General features: G+C 45.3%; 1 protein-coding gene across 1 annotated transcript in view; it reads right to left on the reverse strand.

Moving 5' to 3' along the window:
- Nucleotides 1–3,292, reverse strand: part of LOC146866029 (uncharacterized) — a 538,845-nt gene extending 535,553 nt beyond the window's left edge. Inside the window, exon 1 of the mRNA XM_085640219.1 lies at nucleotides 3,215–3,292. The gene's annotated coding sequence lies outside the window, so the exon portion shown is untranslated. The remainder of the gene's footprint in view (nucleotides 1–3,214) is intronic.
- Nucleotides 3,293–20,222: the final 16,930 nt, after the last annotated feature.

A 20,222-nucleotide genomic window follows, 5' to 3' on the forward strand; every position in this document is an offset into this window, starting at 1 on the left:
TAATGCCTTTCGCTCCCTCAACGGCTCCACAGGTTCCTTCTCAGAAGCTCACATTTGTCTCATTCCTAAGGAGGACAAGGATTCTAAATATTGTAAAAATATAGACCTATATCCTTAGTAAATATTGACTATAAAATCTTCTCCAAAGCACTAGCCCTTCGATTAGATACTTTTCTTCCAGGTTTGTTGGGCAAAGAACAATCTGGTTTCGTTAAAGGGAGAGTTATAACGGACTGCACACAACTTTTTTTCAATGTTTTGTCAAAATCTTCTCATTTCAATCAATCTCTCACAGCCATAGCTTTAGACGCAGAAAAAGCGTTTGATAGAGTGGAGTGGAAATATTGTTTCATACTCTTAAGTGGTTCGGTTTTGGCCCTATCTTTATATCGTTAATATCCCTCCTTTATTCTAATCCACGAGCTGCAGTCTGTGCCAACGTATTGATCTCCCCATTCTTCGATTTAGGTAGAGGAGTTCGACAAGGTTGCCCTCTCTCTCCCTTTCTTTTTAATTTGGCCTTGGAACCATTCCTCTCTAAAATACGTCAAAATCCAAATATACATGGTTTCGAAACATCAAATTCACACATTAAACTTGCAGCATACGCTGACGACATCTTGCTCTTCATGTCGCAACCAGAGAACTCAGTTCCCACTTTTGTAGAGGAAGTAGGGTCATTTTCCAATGTCTCTGGATACAAATTGAATGTAGATAAATGTGAGATTCTGCCTTTGACTAAATTCACCTTCAAATCGGACTTTAGCACCTCTAATTTCACTTGGAGCCCTAACTCCATTAAGTATTTGGGTTTACCTTTTACTTCATCAATTACGGACACAGTAGCTTTATGTATAAACAAGTGCATTCATAAAATCTCAGACTTAACTACCAAATGGCACCCGCTCTATTTATCTTGGTGGGGGCGTTTAGACACTATTAAGATGATGTTATCTCCTATAGTTTTATACACCATTTCTAACATTCCAATTCCTATCTCTGTAAAAATTTTCAAAAAGAGTGATTCTATCCTCTCCTCCTTTTTATGGAGTAAAAAGAAATCCTGAATGTCTATCCTAAAATTGACTCATCCCAAGGAGGAGGGGGGTTAAGTTTCCAGATTTCTCAAAGTATCAGAGGGTGTTCCTCTTATGTCAAGCTTTTTTTGGGCTGCTTGACTCTACAGAGGATTGCCCTCTTTGGGTTTCAATAGAACGTCAATTCTGATCTCCCTTCTCTTTTCACGAATATCTTTCTTTCTCACGTAAACCACAGTCCCTTTCCACCCCTATAATAAAAGTCATTTCCAAACTTCTTGAATCAGTTTCTCCTTCTTCACACATCACAACTATAACATCTTTCCTCAACTCACCAATCTGGCATAACAAAAATTTGCTAATTCGTAATAGACCTTTATATTGGAAATCATGGAGACAAAAAGGCTTGATATGGAGCCATCACTTATTCACAGGCTCACAATTCGTGCCCTTCTCCGTACTACGAAATGCATTCAATTTGCCTGCCTCGTTTTCTCATAAATATAACTTGTTGAAAGAGGCTGTATTGGACACATACACCAAACGTCTTACTTTACCCGCTATCTCCAATGCGCCAGACACCTCCTCCCATCTTCGCACCTTGCTCAACACTAAACCTAGAGCCTCTGCTATATATAGTTACCTACAAGATAAGCATATTCAAAGACAGAAAACCAAAACAGAAGAGGCTTGGGAGACTGAATTCCAAACATCCTGGCCGATCTCACTTTGGCAAAATATCTGGACTAAGATACGTAAATCATCTAGGGCGGCGAATATAACGCAAACCTTATTTTTCGTGTATAACAGGCTTTTATTAACACCAACCATACTATGTAAAGGGTTCCCGACTCTACCGAACACTTGTTGGACTTGTTCTTTCCCAAATGCTGATTTATTTCATATGCTATTTTCTTGCCCACAAGTATATTCTTTTTGGAAACAGGTATGGAACCAAATTAATGTAATTTTTCTACTAAATTTTCATTTGCTTTTGTTCATATATTTTTAGGAAGTCTCCCCTCTATTTAGGACAATATTACAACTAAGGTCAAGATTATTGATTTATTGTTAGCAGTCGCCTTTCAGCAGATTACCATAAATTGGAAAGATTCTTCAAAACTTTCTTGTAAGACCTGGTGGTACGCTGTTTGCCATAATCATAGATTGGATACCTCCTTTGTTTATCCTTTACAATTGGCTACTAAAAGACTACACTTATGGTCACCTGTTACAACTTATATTGATAAAAGTGCTAAAAGATCTTTTCAGTTGAGGCCCTCTCATCAAGAAGTTCTCAAACCACCCTGATTTCCCTAATTATTCCTACATTGTACTACATTTTAATGAAATCATAACCACACTTATATTACTTTGTTTTCTCTAGTTCCATGTATTAGTCCAATGCATGAGGTTTTGTTTGTAATTCTTTTATTTTGTATTGATAGGAATTGTCAATATGTATTGTATATGGACACCTTTATTCTTCTCAATAAATTCTTCTTTTGAACTTAAAAAAGTAAGTACTTCCCCTGCTGAAACATCTGCCTGGAGGTTCTATGGAGCTTTCAGTGGCCCTCTTGAATGCCCAGAGATTATTTGAGCTGGCCTCAACAAGTTTGGTCATGGGCGTTATCTCAGGCCAGGGTTTGTGCGTGGGAATTTTGTCAAGGAGGGAAAAGCTTGTGTTTAATCCTGGCAGGACATGTGTTTTCCAAAAAGGTGAACCGGTTTCCCTCAGGTCAGTGACAGACCTCTGTAAAAGTTAATTTTTTTTGTCCGGCGATGAAATTAACTCTTAATAACACCTAATCCTAAATCTGTCAGGAAATAAATATGGGTTTCAAACTGCACCAGCATTTGTTCAAAACTCCGAGTGCATAGTTTTATTAAAAGCATAAAAAGATTGAATATCTGAGGGGTAAAAAGCTGCGGGAGCGAGATTCGTAAAAGCTGGTTGTGGTGCCAGTGTTTTTAAAGCTGAATTTGCATTCCTGTATTTTAGTTTCCTTTCTTTTTAACAGTTTTTATTATAGAGCATTATTTTTTGTAGACAGTTGGGGGAATTTATGTCACTCAAGACCAGAGGCAGCACCGACGACTTGACCTAATTCACACGACAAAATCGAAGCTTTTTTAAAATTGTATTTGCTTTTTAAAAATTGAATGTCACTTACTTTTTTGTTTTAAATCACTGTTACCGCTGCCTGCGCAACACTCCTGAGGCTCGCTCTGACTACTAGAGTGCCTCAGCCACTTCCGCACTTCTCCCGGGTCCAGGTCACGTGACCAGGAGGAGGAGCTTAGGCTAACCGGCTGACATAAGAGCTGGCAGCAGCGCGGGAGCGGGCACTCAAGACCAGAGGCTGCCCCGACCACTTGACATAATTCACGCGCCAAAATCGAAGCTTTTTTAAAATTGAATTTGCTTTTTAAACATTGAATGTCACTTACTTTTGTGTTTTAAATCACTGTTACCGCTGCCTGCGCAACACTACTGAGGCTCGCTCTGACTACTAGAGCGCCTCAGCCACTTCCGCACTTCTCCTGGGTCCAGGTCACGTTACCAGGAGGAGGAGCTTAGGCTAACCGGCTGACATAAGAGCCGGCAGCAGCGCGGGAGCGGGTACTCAAGACCAGAGGCCGCCCTGACCACTTGACCTAATTCACGCGCCAAATGCTAAGCTTTATTTTAAATTGAATTTGCTTTTTAAAAATTGAATGTCACTTACTTTTGTGTTTTAAATCACTGTTACCGCTGCCTGCGCAACACTCCTGAGGCTCGCTCTGACTACTAGAGCGCCTCAGCCACTTCCGCACTTTTCCCGGGTCCAGGTCACGTGACCAGGAGGAGGAGCTTAGGCTAACCGGCTGACATAAGAGCCGGCAGCAGCGCAGGAGCGGGCACTCAAGACCAGAGGCCGCCCCGACCACTTGACCTAATTCACGCGCCAAAATCGAAGCTTTTTTAAAATTGAATTTGTTTTTTAAAAATTGACTGTCACTTACTTTTGTGTTTTAAATCACTGTTACCGCTGCCTGCGCAACACTCCTGAGGCTCGCTCTGACTACTAGAGCGCCTCAGCCACTTCCGCACTTCTCCCGGGTCCAGGTCACGTGACCAGGAGGAGGAGCTTAGGCTAACCGGCTGACATAAGAGCCGGCAGCAGCGCGGGAGCGGGCACTCCAAACCAGAGGCCGTCCTGACCACTTGACCTAATTCACGCGCCAAAATCAAAGCTTTTTTTAAATTGAATTTGCCTTTTAAAAATTGAATGTCACTTACTTTTGTGTTTTAAATCACTGTTACAGCTGCCTGCGCAACACTCCTGAGGCTCGCTCTGACTACTAGAGCGCCTCAGCCACTTCTGCACTTCTCCTGGGTCCAGGTCACGTTACCAGGAGGAGGAGCTTAGGCTAACCGGCTGACATAAGAGCCGGCAGCAGCGCGGGAGCGGGTACTCAAGACCAGAGGCCGCCCTGACCACTTGACCTAATTCACGCGCCAAATGCTAAGCTTTATTTTAAATTGAATTTGCTTTTTAAAAATTGAATGTCACTTACTTTTGTGTTTTAAATCAGTTACCGCTGCCTGCGCAACACTCCTGAGGCTCGCTCTGACTACTAGAGCGCCTCAGCCACTTCCGCAGTTTTCCCGGGTCCAGGTCACGTGACCAGGAGGAGGAGCTTAGGCTAACCGGCTGACATAAGAGTCGTCAGCAGCGCAGGAGCGGGCACTCAAGACCAGAGGCCACCCCGACCACTTGACCTAATTCACGCGCCAAAATCGAAGCTTTTTTAAAACTGAATTTGTTTTTTAAAAATTGACTGTCACTTACTTTTGTGTTTTAAATCACTGTTACCGCTGCCTGCGCAACACTCCTGAGGCTCGCTCTGACTACTAGAGCGCCTCAGCCACTTCCGCACTTCTCCCGGGTCCAGGTCACGTGACCAGGAGGAGGAGCTTAGGCTAACCGGCTGACATAAGAGCCGGCAGCAGCGCGGGAGCGGGCACTCAAAACCAGAGGCCGCCCTGACCACTTGACCTAATTCACGTGCCAAAATCAAAGCTTTTTTTAAATTGAATTTGCCTTTTAAAAATTGAATGTCACTTACTTTTGTGTTTTAAATCACTGTTACAGCTGCCTGCGCAACACTCCTGAGGCTCGCTCTGACTACTAGAGCGCCTCAGCCACTTCCGCACTTCTCCTGGGTCCAGGTCACGTTACCAGGAGGAGGAGCTTAGGCTAACCGGCTGACATAAGAGCCGGCAGCAGCGCGGGAGCGGGTACTCAAGACCAGAGGCCGCCCTGACCACTTGACCTAATTCACGCGCCAAATGCTAAGCTTTATTTTAAATTGAATTTGCTTTTTAAAAATTGAATGTCACTTACTTTTGTGTTTTAAATCAGTTACCGCTGCCTGCGCAACACTCCTGAGGCTCGCTCTGACTACTAGAGCGCCTCAGCCACTTCCGCACTTTTCCCGGGTCCAGGTCACGTGACCAGGAGGAGGAGCTTAGGCTAACCGGCTGACATAAGAGCCGTCAGCAGCGCAGGAGCGGGCACTCAAGACCAGAGGCCACCCCGACCACTTGACCTAATTCACGCGCCAAAATCGAAGCTTTTTTAAAATTGAATTTGTTTTTTAAAAATTGACTGTCACTTACTTTTGTGTTTTAAATCACTGTTACCGCTGCCTGCGCAACACTCCTGAGGCTCGCTCTGACTACTAGAGCGCCTCAGCCACTTCCGCACTTCTCCCGGGTCCAGGTCAGGTGACCAGGAGGAGGAGCTTAGGCTAACCGGCTGACATAAGAGCCGGCAGCAGCGCGGGAGCGGGCACTCAAAACCAGAGGCCGCCCTGACCACTTGACCTAATTCACGCGCCAAAATCAAAGCTTTTTTTAAATTGAATTTGCCTTTTAAAAATTGAATGTCACTTACTTTTGTGTTTTAAATCACTGTTACAGCTGCCTGCGCAACACTCCTGAGGCTCGCTCTGACTACTAGAGCGCCTCAGCCACTTCCGCACTTCTCCTGGGTCCAGGTCACGTTACCAGGAGGAGGAGCTTAGGCTAACCGGCTGACATAAGAGCCGGCAGCAGCGCGGGAGAGGGCACTCAAGACCAGAGGCTGCCCGACCACTTGACCTAATTCACGCGCCAAAATCGAAGCTTTTTAAAATTGAATTTGCTTTTTAAAAATTGAATGTCACTTACTTTTGTGTTTAAAATCAGTTACCGCTGCCTGCAAAACACTCCTGAGGCTCGCTCTGACTACTAGAGCGCCTCAGTCACTTCCACACTTCTCCCGGGTCCAGGTCACGTGACCAGGAGGAGGAACTTAGGCTAACCGGCTGACATAAATGCCGGCAGCAGCGCGGGAGCGCAGCAGACGTGCAAAAGGCAAGCCCGTCTGCGCCCGTCTGCGCACGAACGGGCCCAGGGGCCAGGAACTCTGGCCCCCGCCTCCGATATTCCACAGAGGTGCTCCTGAACCTAGGCCAGGGCACATCACCACTGGACGTCACCACCGCCAATACTCTAAGAACAGAAAGACTACTAAGGCCACATACGGAAATAGTTACCCAGGTACCCACCACCCACCACCCACCCCCCGAACCAGCCCCGGCCCTCCACTCCACAACACTCGCTCCCTACAGAAACACAACTTAGAGGTTCTTTCACTTCTCCAAGATGATGCTCTGGACATCCTTGGAGTTACTGAAACCTGGCTGGAGGAGTCCTCCACCCCCAGACTTAGTGGCCACCTTACCACCAAACTACATCGCCCTCTGCCAACACAGACCAGGCAGCACTAGAGGGGGCGGAGTAGCAATTCTACATAAAAAACAGCTAAAAGCAGAAATCATCTGCGTGGAAAGCATCGAAGGGGCAGATGTTCTGGGGGCCAAGATCCGCTCCCCGACCACCTGCCTCGTCTTCCTGATAGTTTACCGTCCCCCGCGAACCCCGCCGAAATTCATAGAGCTGTTCACAGAATTAGTCTCTGACATCAGGACGCGATATCAATGCATCTTAGTGTTGGGAGACCTTAACTTCCACTGGGATCAGACTCCCAGGGAAAGCCACGCCAAACAGCTAGACGAAGCACTGTCATCCCTAGGTCTCAAACAACTGGTGAATGTTCCTACATACGAGCAGGGCCACACACTCGACCTGGTATGGACATCACACCCTTTCACTGGCCCACTAGATATCAGTCCCTGCGCATGGTCTGACCACCAGTTAATCAGTGGGCAATTTCCATCCACAAAGCATACAGCCCACCCCACCCCTGAGTGGAAAGTCCTGCGGAGCTGGGGGAAAATCAGAGTTGAAGACCTGACTATCACCTTACACAAAGCAGCCTCCCCGATCCCACCTTGGGGCGACCCCGATGCAGCTAGCATCACTCTGTCCTCCAGGCTGAAGCAGGCCATAGACATTGTAGTCCCTGCACGCAGAGTGTGAATCAGGGATAAGGGCAAAGGGGCACCCGGGTTCAATGACACCCTAAGAGACTTGAAACAAACGCTACGCCAGCGGGAGAGAGCCTGGCGTAAAGCCTACAACCCAGACACCCGCGTAGAATACCTCTCCACGCTTGCCGTTTACAAAATAGCAATCCTAGCTAGGAAAGTTGAATTTTACGAACTTAGGATTGCCACCGCAGACGACACACAAAAGGAAACCTTTCGTGTGCTCTCAGAATTAAGACAAACTCAGGCACCAAAGCCCTCCCCAAGTCTGGAAGATTGTAATACATTTCAGGCTTTCTTTCTTGAGAAGGTCAAGGACCTACTCAACGTTATCGCCGCCACCCCCACTGTTCCCTGCCTGTTGATGCCCGAGCCACCAGACCCCTCCTACACTCAACCCCTCACCTCACCACCTTCCCCACTATGACCAGCGACTCCCTGTCCCCTCTAATGGAGCGGGTCAAGTCTGGCTCACCCGCAGACCCCTGCCCGCCGAGGGTTTTCAAGATGTCCCTACCTGGGATCGAAAATGAGGTGATGTCACTCCTCAATCAATCACTGGCACTTGGCCACGTCCCTGCCAACTTCAAGGAAGCCCGGGTCATCCCACTTCTAAAGAAACCAGGGGCGGATGTGGAGAACCATAAAAACTACAGGCCTATCTACCACCTTCCCTTCCTGGCGAAAGTGCTGGAACAGCATGTGCTAAAAACCCTCTCCCACCATCTAGAAGCAAACAATCTCCTACAACACAACCAGGCCGGATTCAGGACCCATCACAGCACAGAAACGATCATGCTAGCAGTGTTAGACGATCTCAGGCTTCGGGCCCACAAAAAGAAGCTGTGTGCCCTGGTCCTGCTGGACTTGTCCGCAGCGTTCGACACTGTCAACCACAGCATACTCCTATCACGAATCTCCAAACTAGGTATCCAGGGTACAAATCTGAGGTGGCTCACATCCTTCCTCAGAGGCCGTTCGCAGAAAGTCCAACTGTCAAATCACGCGTCAGACCTCGGTCTACTCTCCTGTGGGGTTCCACAGGGCTTGGCGCTGTCTCCCCTTCTTTTCAACGCCTATTTACAACCCCTAATAGCCGCACTGAACCTCATGGATTGCCAGATCTACAACTATACCGACGACACCCAAATCATCATCCAAATTGATAGCTCCTCTGTCTCCCACGCCAGAATGCAAAACATCCTTAAATTCACTGCCAATTGGATGACGGCCAACTCCCTCAAAATCAACCCTGATAAAACCGAGATTTTGGCCATCACCACCGACTCCAATCCTTGGAGCGACCTCTTCTGGCCCCGGGACTTGGGCACGAACCCAGAACCAGCAGTGGTTGTAAAGAGCTTAGGGATAAAGATCGATGCCAAACTCACGATGACCCAGCAAGTGTCCGCTGTGGTAGGAACATGTGTTGGCCTCATGAGACTACTGCGTAAACTGGCCCCCCTCCTTACCTTCTCGACTCTTAGACTAGCCGTGTCGGCCATGATAGTGTCACGTATTGACTACGGAAACGCCCTATACATCGGCCTGCCAGAAAAATCATTAACTAGACTTCAGTTCATTGTGAATGACACAGCCAGGCTGATCTTCAGGCTCCCCAGGAAAACTCACGCTACCCCCCCTCCTACGCCAGCTGCATTGGCTACCCGTCAAGCAGAGAGCCAAATTCAAGGGCCTCTGCATTGCACACAAAGCCATCTATGGCCATGCCCCCACCTACATTAAAGACCGCCTAAACCTCTATACCCCTAATCGGACCCTACGATCCTCAGAGGCATGCCTACTGGCATGTCCCCGCTTCAGCCTCGCCACCATGGGAGGAAGAGCTTTCTCTAACTTGATCACCCCACTCTGGAACAAAATGCCAGAGAATCTCCGCAAGGAGCAGGCCCTTCTCCCCTTTAGGAAAAGGTTAAAAACTATCCTCTTCTCTGAAGCATGGGGGCTCTCCCTAATCTAAAATCACCCCCAGGCCGGACGCTCCTCTCACTTTTGACAGTGCTTAGAGACCTGACGGTGATAATGCGCTCTACAAATTTGAATCACAATCACTGTCTGGGTGAGGTCAGCGCTCCATCTGAACTGGGGTGGCAGAGTGGGCTAAAGAACGGTGATGGATTAAACCCAGATCAGTTGACTGGGGGTGAGTGCTTGCAATGTTCAACACTCCGTCCATCATTTCCTTTGGTTTTTGCTTTGTTCGCCATAAGTTGGCAGGGTATGCTCAGACGTGAGTCCCTTGCTCACTTTGCCACTGGATTCAAGCAAGCCTGGCTGAAGACGGCTGAAATGCCAGAAACCGGTCCTAGGAAGCTTGTTTCCGGTCCAGGGAAGACATGGCTTGGCAGTTCGGGCTGGACTGTTCCCATGAGGCACAGGGTCAGACTGATTTGCATATGGCCATGTCTGAACTGGGGTGGCAGAGTGGGCTAAAGAACGGTGATGGATTAAACCCAGATCAGTTGACTGGGGGTGAGTGCTTGCAATGTTCAACACTCCGTCCATCATTTCCTTTGGTTTTTGCTTTGATCTTCGGGCTCCCCAGGAAAACCCACGCTACCCCCCTCCTACGCCAGCTGCATTGGCTACCCGTCAAGCAGAGAGACAAATTCAAGGGCCTCTGCATTGCACACAAAGCCATCTATGGCCATGCCCCCACCTACATTAAAGACCGCCTAAACCTCTATACCCCTAACCGGACCCTACGATCCTCAGAGGCATGCCTACGGGCATGTCCCCGCTTCAGCCTCGCCACCATGGGAGGAAGAGCTTTCTCTAACTTGATCCCCCCACTTTGGAACAAAATGCCAGAGAATCTCCGCAAGGAGCAGGCCCTTCTCCCCTTTAGGAAAAGGTTAAAAACGATCCTCTTCTCTGAAGCATGGGGGCTCTCCCTAATCTAAAATCACCCCCTGGCCGGACGCTCCTCTCACTCTTGACAGTGCTTAGAGACCTGACGGTGATAATGCGCTCTACAAATTTGAATCACAATCACTTTCTGGGTGAGGTCAGCGCTCCATCATTGATCATGTGTGCACTGCTGGGTTTTTTAAATGGGCTGATGCGCAGACGCACCACTGTTGTGCCTAAGGCAAGCCTGTCTGTGCCCGTGCCCGCCTGAATGGCACCAGGGATGCAGCCCTTTTTTGGACTGAGGACGAACGCCTATCTTATACCAGGTGGGATCTCCTCACACTTTGCTCTTTGGTGCGTAGAGAAGGGTGTGATAGCTGGGACCTCTGGAATGCCTCAAAGTGGTGCTGCACGAAATTAAATTGGGACTCTGGAGACATGGGGTTCAATGTATAGCTGATTCCCAATGGTGGTGTAAAAAGGGATGCATAGGAAATGGAGGGGAAGACCACCCATAACTGCGCATTGGTTAATCCGCGCTCCATGATTAAGCGCTGCACAGAAATTTCTGAACTGATAGTTGGGATGCAGTTAGACTGTTTATTTGTTACATAGACGTGGGCAGGGCAAGATTCAGGTCCTGATTTGGCAGTGGCCACTCCTCCAGGCTATACCATAATGAGATTAGATCAGGCCACTCAGAGAAGATAGGGCCTGGTCCTCATTTTCATGGACCAGTTGAGTTGCTCCATAGAATTGGTTAATACCTCAGCCATTGAAGGGTGTAAGGTGAGGTTTTTTAGAATTAGAAGTAACCACCTACCTGCCCTTTCGGAGTTATTGGTCTATCACCCCTCTGGTCTGGGAACACAGTTTATCAACAATTGGAACCAGGTGCTGGAACCATTTATCTCTGGTGTTAGATTTTTCATCCAAGGGGATTTTTAGTTTTTCCCTAGAAGAAAGCTGTAAAGACACTAGGGCCCTTTCTGACTTGATGAACAGCTGTGACTTCTGCCAACGGGTCAGCTCTATAACCCATACAGCTGGAAACATGCTGGATGGAATTTATACCAACCATATGGCCCTGTTTGTGAAACTTTCTTCCTTTAAGAAGGACTGACCACTTTGTAATAGGGTTTGAGGTGCATAGGTGAAAGGAGGAGAAGACTATGCAGGACAAACGATCCACTTATAGAAGGTTAAGTAAAACCTCCAGCCATGAATTGACGAGAGCCCTTTGCAATTCTCATGCTAAGTGCACTAGCAGTTAGGGATTGACAACAGAGGATTTTAATAAATTAGTGATGTCAGCTATTGGTGGGGTTGCTCCCATTATAAGTAAAACCATGGAAAGGAGGAAAGCCTCTGCCCCGTGGTTCTATGAGAGTTGGAAAGACATTCAACGACAATGCTGTAGGCAGGAGCGGAGGTGGAGAATGTTTGTGAACTCAGAAGAAACTATTCAACATAAAGAGGCTATGCAAAAATACAAAAGTACCTTCATAGAGGCAGAATCATTGTACTCCCACAAAATAAGATCTGCTTTTAATGTCTCAAAGGAATTTTTAAAGGTGGTAAGAGATCTTACGTCTCTGCCAGCTCACCAGGAGTTGGAGAATTTGCAAGATTTTTGCAATAGGGTGGCGTCGTTCTTTAAAGATAAGATTCAGAAGATCTTCAGGTATCTGAGGACGGTGCAGTTTTATCTTTGGAAAATGTCTCTGTTGGGCAGACCACTAATGGTGAATTGCTTACATTCTCCCCCATACCGGTGGAAAAAACTAAAACTCTTCTTACATCAGGCTCCCCAGATAACCCTTGCCCGCCCATGGAGTAACTTGCACTTGATTTAATTGCTGCTTTCTTGGAAAAGTTAATTTTCAGGTTTTTGTGTCAGGAGTAAACCCCCATTGTAGGGAAGAAGTGATTATCATTCCCCTCAAATAGAAACCTAATAAGGATCCAGTAGACCTGAAAGATCTTTGACCTGTTTCCCTGCTGCCCGCACTACCGGCTGACATTTTCAAGAAACATATCAATCAGGAATCAGCTCACTTTTTATCAATCAGGAATCAGCTCACTTTTCATACTGGGAGCTTTTGGATCTTTCTCCAGACAGCTTTAGGAGGAACCACAGCACCACAGCATAATAATAAAATCTTGTTGAAAGCCAACATATGGTCTGCATGCTTTTTGGTACTGAAGGCTACAGGGTTGAAGGTCAAAGGCAGAATGAATATGTAGTTTGCAAGCAGGATGTTTAAATTTCAAAAACAGCTAGTTATTTCATATAAAAGATCGAACTGCAACCAAAGATGAGTGGCCCCATCATTTTGAAAATAAAAACAAGGGTGCAGCAAACATTACATGGATAGTTGTGATGTCATGTAGATGGACGGAAGGGCCAGTGTACGCTTGAATATATATGGCGCTGGGATATCTTTGTTACTATCAGTTTCATGAAAGCCATGACCTGACAGAATGCGAAGAAGGGCTGATAGCACTTTGATCACTAACCACATAACCTATGAATTGAGGCTCATTATGTGGAGCTAGCTGTGTGACTCCAACTCCTAGAAATATCAGGGTTAGATGAATGTTACTTTAAATAAGGCAAGTGTTCATTTCAAAACCACCCCAATAAATAGCGGCCAAGAGAGCAAGGGCGGGGAAGATGTAGTAGCACCCATATCACCACTAACAGCTATACAACTACTACCAGATGAATGGGCAGTCTGGGAATAGGTCAGCTTGAAATCCGTGATTACAATCTCCAAAAATCAGACAGAAATAGTTTTTACCTGCTTGGAGCTTCACTTGTATAAACTGAGTAAGTAAAGGGGACAGAAGAGCTCTAATACAGTAAGTAAATATAGAATGAATGTGTCAATATTTATGGTGTGTACCTTCCAAAAAGAAACAAACATTTTTCCAAATACGTATACATGGCAACAAACTAACTTTTCAGACCCACTAATAAGAATTACCTCATCGTCCTTACCCTTGATTCCCCTCATTACAAAATGAGGCCATTTCGCCTCACCAGACATCAATCAATTAGTCAAAATAAGCAGTATTAGATTGTGAGAAAGCAATCATAAAAGCACAATAAAATGTAATTACAGGAGCAATTCATATTTAAAACGAGTTCATAACAGTTCATTTACTCAGAATTTATAAAATTTCCATAAAATAAAACTTTGCTAAAACTGACAGAACCCGCTGTTGCCAAAAAAAGAAAAAGATACAAGCTAAAACAGATTCAAATCAGTTATAAAATACATTCAAGAAATAATTGTGAGTTTAAAGAATTAATACCCATATCACATATCACCGGTCACCATCCACCCCCCTCTGCTCCTTACCATCAATTACCATGTCATATCTAGCATACAAAGACCCTCCCCACTCTCATCCTGTTGAACTTTGTATCACTCATCTTACCATGGCTCCCACGTGTGGTGCTGTGGCTATGAACAACGTTCGAGTTTGGAGTTTGTATGGTTCTTGTCAGAATGTTGGGCACTGCGGGCTGACCTGGCACTTCTTTCTTGACGAGGCCACAACGAGGAAGTCTGAAAGTCATGCCTGCATGAGTGGTGTGTATAGAGTACAGCTGGCTTATTGTGGCTAGGGTTGTTCTTCCAGGTCGGGAGGGCAGTATCGGAGGTAGCGGCATCATGCAGTGAAGAGCAGCGGTGCACTCTTGTGGGGATGAGGATATAATTAAAGTAAGTGCTCTTTGAAAAAAATACTAGCACTTTCTTTACATTTAAAGTTTATTTACATATTTAATTTCTATTCCCATTGATTGTTTTTTGGGAATAAGATGATTGGGGACAAGTGAGTGGTTCATTTCGATTTGTTTGCTTGCCTAGTATAGTTTATTTAAGGTAGTTCCTTTGCTACTTCTTAATACATGGTCATGATGGAGAGGAAGTGAACATCCAAAAGAAGGCATATTTTGTCTCCTTATGAGGAGATTTACCATTGCCTCTGAGCCTGAAACTTCTTCTACTTTATCGGGCAAATATGTGTGGAGAGAAGTGGTGCCCTACATTCCGCAACATATAAGGCAACATTTGGGATTTCCTCATTTTCAAGAACCTTCAGGGACTCTTTTTCAGCAATATATTAAGCCTCCACATTTTGACATGTCATTCCATGGAAGGATAAGAGACTTGATCACTGGGAAATGGCAAGAGGTAGACCTTGCCTCAGTGCCGTGGTTTTTGTAGAAGCTGTATACTTTGGAGGATGGAGAGGACTCTCTTGCCCACAATATCAAAGGAGGTGCCATCATACCCATGTTAACTGGCAGAACCTCTATTCATCCAGAAGACTGTTTCCCTTTGGATATTACCAATAAGTAGATGGAGGGAGCATTAAAGAAAGTCGGTGCTGTGGAAAACATACCCTCATTTCAGGAATTTATTCTGCCTATGCTGCTCAATCTTTGTTTTCAGATTTTGAGAAGTTGGATATGGCTATTCAGGAAAAACCTGTCTGTTCAGGACTGTTGGTGGACATGGAGCAGGAAGCAAAGTTCTTTGCAGACATATCCTCTGATGTCCTGAAAGCCTCTGATATGGCAACAAGGTTGGTGGTCCTAGAATGAAAGAGTCTGTGGATGAGAGACTGTAGGGCGGAACCTTCTGAGAAATCAGCACTGCTAAAGATCCCATTTGACGGACATAACCTGTTTGGAGAGCAGCTTGACACTATGGTTACAAATGCTTTAAAGATCTAAAACATACAATGCCTTATAAAGGGAAATACCCTTCTTCTCAAAGCTATTGGGGACATTTGTCGTATGAGTCTTCCAGGAAAGATTCCAAATCTTTTGTTTGACTGTCAGAAGAAGTTTCAGCCCAAGAAATCTTCCTCCGAAATAGATGCTAAAGCTCAGCAAGGCATTTCTAATTGGAACTCCTGACAATTACTGGTCAGACAACACCTATCTGGTAGGGGCTGACTTTTGGATTTCCTCAACCTAAGGGAGGACAATGTGATGCATCAATGGGCACTGAATATCGTCAGGAATGGCTTTCTCAAAGACTTTGTCAAATAGGGTAGAGATTCCAGTAAAGCTTCCTGCTATTTGGAGTGGAGCTCAAGTGCTCTTGGAAAATAATGTAATTGTGCCAGTTCCCTTTTCGGCACATGAAAAAGGTACCTCTTTCATCTTATTCATGGTTCAAAAAGCTTCAGTATCTGACAGACCATTTCTAGACCTCAAAAGAGTAAACGCTTGGGTCAGAATGGTACACTTCAAGAGGGTAACTCTAAAGTCCATATTTCCATTGGTGGGCATTCAGGACTGTATGATATCCATAAAACTTCAAGATACCTATTTACATGTCCCAATAGCAGAAGATCATCAGAGGTATCTTCAGTTCACCATAGGCAACCATCTTTTTCAATTCAGATTACTGCCGTTCAGGCTGAAGTCAGACCACAAATATTCACCAACATTCTGTCTCCATTAGTGGCATTGATTCATTGGCAGTGGATCTTCCTCAATTCATATCTAGATGACTGGATGATTCATGATCCTTTCAGGGAGTTGGTACAACAGCAAACAGATATAGCCCTCTCAACTCTGCAAAAGCACAGCTTTCTAAACAATTGGAGAAATCCAATCTGACTCTGACTCAAGACATGGTCACCTTACCAGAAGAAAGAGTGACAAAAATCCATGAGCACATCCTGAATCTTCTGGCTCTTTCTGCTTTAGCGGCCCCTGCTTGGCTACAAGTGCAGGGGGATTTGGCAAACATTGTTTCAAGTACCTTGGGCCAGGTTCCATCTACACAGTGTGATAGGGCACATGCTGGCTCATTTGGCTCCCCAGTCTCTGTCTGTATGGATTGCTCTTTTCAATCAGGTTCGGGAGCCCTTGATGTGATGGTTACAGAAGGACCACATTTTGAAGGGATTTTCTCTGGTTCTTCAAGGTCTAAGCAGTGTGACAACAGACCCCAGCCTGTCGGATTGGGGGGCATTGCTAGGAGTCTGCCAAGCCAAGGATTTCTAATCTCTCTTCCACAGCAAAAGCTCATCCAATTGAAGAGAGCTAGATGCCCTTCATCTAGCCTTTGAGTCATATTCTCGCCTCTTGAAAGGAACAGTGGTTCTAGTCCGGATGGACAATATGACAGCAAAGACCTATGGCAACTGTCAGGGGGGAACCAAGTCTCATTCTCAATTGAAGATTGCAGACAAGCTGTTCCATTGGGCCAAGCCCAGACTGATTTCCATCTCAGTAATTCATATAAAAGGAACATCTAACACCTTAGCAGACAATCTCAGCAGACATTCCTTCTTTTGTGACTCTTTGTCCCCTTCAGAGGGTGTCTGAGGAGATCACTCACAGTTGGGGTCATCTGGTTATTTCCCTTTTTGCTTCTTTTCTCAATGCACAGGTGAAGACATTTTGTTCCAGGACCAAGGAGGAGGATGACTGGGATGTGGACGTTCTTTCATGCAGATGGCCTCAGTGACATCTGTATGCATTTCTTCCCTTTCATCTGATTCCCAGGTTCTTGCTCAGAGTGAAGAGGGAGAAGATTTCTTCTCTTTCCTCTGATTCGCAGGTTCTTGCTCAGAGTGAGGAGGGAGAAGTCATCTGTGATAATGATAGCTCCAGTATGGCCAGCTCCTCTTGGTTTCCTCTCCTAATAGAGATGAGGCAGTCACAGGACTGGAGGCTACGCCGTAATCCCTCAATGCTTCTTTTCTCAGTCTTGCAACAGGAGGTTCTATCCAAGCTAAATCGAGGGGCCCAGAGGATGAGAACCTAGGTTTACTGAATAGGGATGTACCAGTGGCCACTACTAATACTCTTCAGGCTTCTAGGCGTTCTTCAATTATTAAGGCATATTTAAGGTACTGCCGTTCTTTTAGCAAAGGGTGTAAATCTGAGGAATTAGATCCTACTTCTTCAGGTCTATTTTTATTGATGTAATTTCTTCAAGATGAAGCTTCCCTAGGGGTGAAGCTTTTTTCATTGAAACTGCAGTCAGTGGCACTAAGCTTTCAGAAGTCCTTGAAAAAACCTCTTTGATGAGGCTTGATTTCTCATCTACTTAAGGGTTTGAGTAGCATTTTTTCTTCTCTGGGCAAGCTGTTCCCTACCTGGGAACTTTATTTGGTTTTGAAGTTTCCCATGTATCCTCTTTTTGAACCTTTGAGAGTACAGATATCTCTAATTTAAGCTAGGTATTTGGGGAACTTGGGAACTTTATCTTTCAAGCATCCTTTTTGCACAGTGTTTGGGGACAGAGTAATGTTATTCCCTCTTTCTTCCTTTGTTCCCAAAGTTAATCTCAGTCTTCATTGGGAGAAGGAGCCTGTTTTGCCATCACTTTATGATTCTCCTTCTACAGAGTAGGAGATGAGACGACACCATCTTAGGGTTCGGAGAGTACTTTTGATTTATTTGGACAGAGTAACTAATTTCCCTCCCTCAGAGCCATTGTTTGTAAATTTGGATACAGTTAAAAAGGGACTTAAACCTTCTATTTTTTCTCTGAGTAGGTTGGCTAGGTCTTTGATTTCCTTAGCTTATGGTCTGTAGGACAGGCTTCTCCTTTATAGATACAATGCAGGTCTACTAGGTGTCTGTCTACCTCATGTGCTGAGCTTCAAGGGGCCTCCGTAGTTTAAATCTGTAGAGCAGCTACCTGGGCTTCTCCATTTACTTTCTCTTCTCACTATAGAATTGTGCAAGACATAGAGCTCAGCAGTGCCGGACTGGGAGCCCAAAGTAGCTCTAGCAATTTTGTAGGGCCAGCCCCGGGAAGGAAGTGGCGGCAGGGGGGTTTTGTTCATGTGTGAAACACTGCTGCTTTTGTTACTGTGGGCCGATTTTGCAGCATTGCTTCAAAGCTGGCCCCCCAGTAACAAAAAAACAGCCCTCACTGCTGCAAAACCGGCCCCACCCTTCCAGTCTCCCGGAAAAACGCCAGATGCCTGCTATGGCCAGTCCGGCCCTGGAGCTCAATGATGCTTTGGTTCTAAAGTTTTATTCACTATGATGTGATATTGGTGTTCTCTATTGTGTCTTATGTGATCAATACATTTTGGGTGTTTGCAGCAACATTTGGCTGTTCTGATATAGCTTTGTATCTCCCATTTTGAAATGAGAGGAAGCGAGGGTTAAGACTTGTCAATGTTTTGCCATCTGCCTTTGTATACACATTTGCATTTAGTGTGTTATGACATGTCATGCGTCAAATGTTTTCCATCTATTATTTTCATGCTTTCGCATTGGTTCTCATTGCTACATTGTTTACATGCACGCAGAGTTCTAATGTTTCTCTGTGTAAAGAAAGGAGATGCGTTATACCTGCTGCTCAGCCAGTGCGACTGTGGTGGTGAAATGTTGGTGGTGAGGATGCTGTGGAATGTTGGTGAGTGAGAGAGTCAGTTGGAGGATGGGCTGAGCAGCAGGAAGGCTGCTCCTGGTGGGGCTCTAGATGATAACATCCATCTTGATAAATCAACCTACTTAATGTACATGGACTGCCAGGCGTCTTCATTTGCAACAATAATGCTCCAATTACCTACTGGTAATTGCTTTAGCTTGAGTCCCTCCCCATGCTCCCAATCGCTCCAGGCCAACCGAAGTTGAGTAAGTCATGGCTGGTAACTGAACAGGTGGCGTGGACGGGGAGGGATTTTTATGTTGGATATGAAGTAATAATTGATGTAATGTGAGGCGGAATGGACAATTTTGTAATAATTGGAAGCTAAGGAACAGGACTCCGAGTAATCCAAAGTAATTGGAGCATTCACAACAGTAAATTTATTTGAGCAATCCACAGTAACACCTTTAGTTGAAATCTGCACTTTCTCCTGCTCTACAGCTGCTCATTTTGAAGCAAGATGTAATCAGCATCAGATTTAAAAAATGCATCAGTCAAGAGCGTTTTAGGGTTTGTAATACATGTGCTTGCAGGAATACCATCTGAGCAGGAAAGAAATCTGAGCTGTTTACAGTAAATATTTTTTAGACATGTCCCCCTACTCTCCTTGCAAAATAACCCTGACAAAATACACTGCAGTAAATAGTACTTTGTGGAGCATTTGAGGAAATGACCCGCAGTACACAAACGCGACTTGCAAAATGCTATATATATGTCAACAACAGCTTCTGCATAAATTATAGTCTTCGTCCAAGTCCCTAACCCCCTTGCCCCTTTTCCACCCTAAAAAAAGAATTGATAAAGGGTACTTGTAATTTTGCTTAGGATGGCTGACGATACACAAAGGCCCTGTGCGAACTGAGGTCTCCTGAGGTACAGGGAACAGTCCTGCAGGGCCTGTGTTACAGCTGTGGTGGGAATATTCCAAACACGAAGACAGAAGGCACATGAGGCACCCTCAAACAATGCAGGTGGGACTAAAATCTATTTGGGCAAACAATACTCTTAGAAATACAAAAGGCTGTTACGGGCCTGAAATACCTTTTTCTGACTCCTATGCTGCCACGCAGTCAAACCTGTTCTACACAAAGCTGACACCTGACACGGCTACAACGAACTTTGAAAGCTTCAGTAGTTCCTAGTTCAACAGGAAATATCGCGATTCTGTCACACGCTTTGCATTTACCTGCTTCCATATCACCTGGAGATCACACACCTACAATCTGTCCTGGCTGCAGAGTCGGAAACCGAGTGCCAATGGAACCTTGGAGAAAAAGTCCTTCTTGCACGCAGTTACAAAATTAAAAATTAAAGAACTCGGTGTACACTGTCAACATGATACTCTTTCATGTGGAAAGTGCGGCGGGCTATAAAAGAGATCTTGTTGCCTGCAGCA

This window comes from Triturus cristatus, chromosome 2_1 (assembly GCF_964204655.1).
Source record: "Triturus cristatus chromosome 2_1, aTriCri1.1, whole genome shotgun sequence".
NCBI classification, from domain to species: Eukaryota; Metazoa; Chordata; class Amphibia; order Caudata; family Salamandridae; genus Triturus; species Triturus cristatus.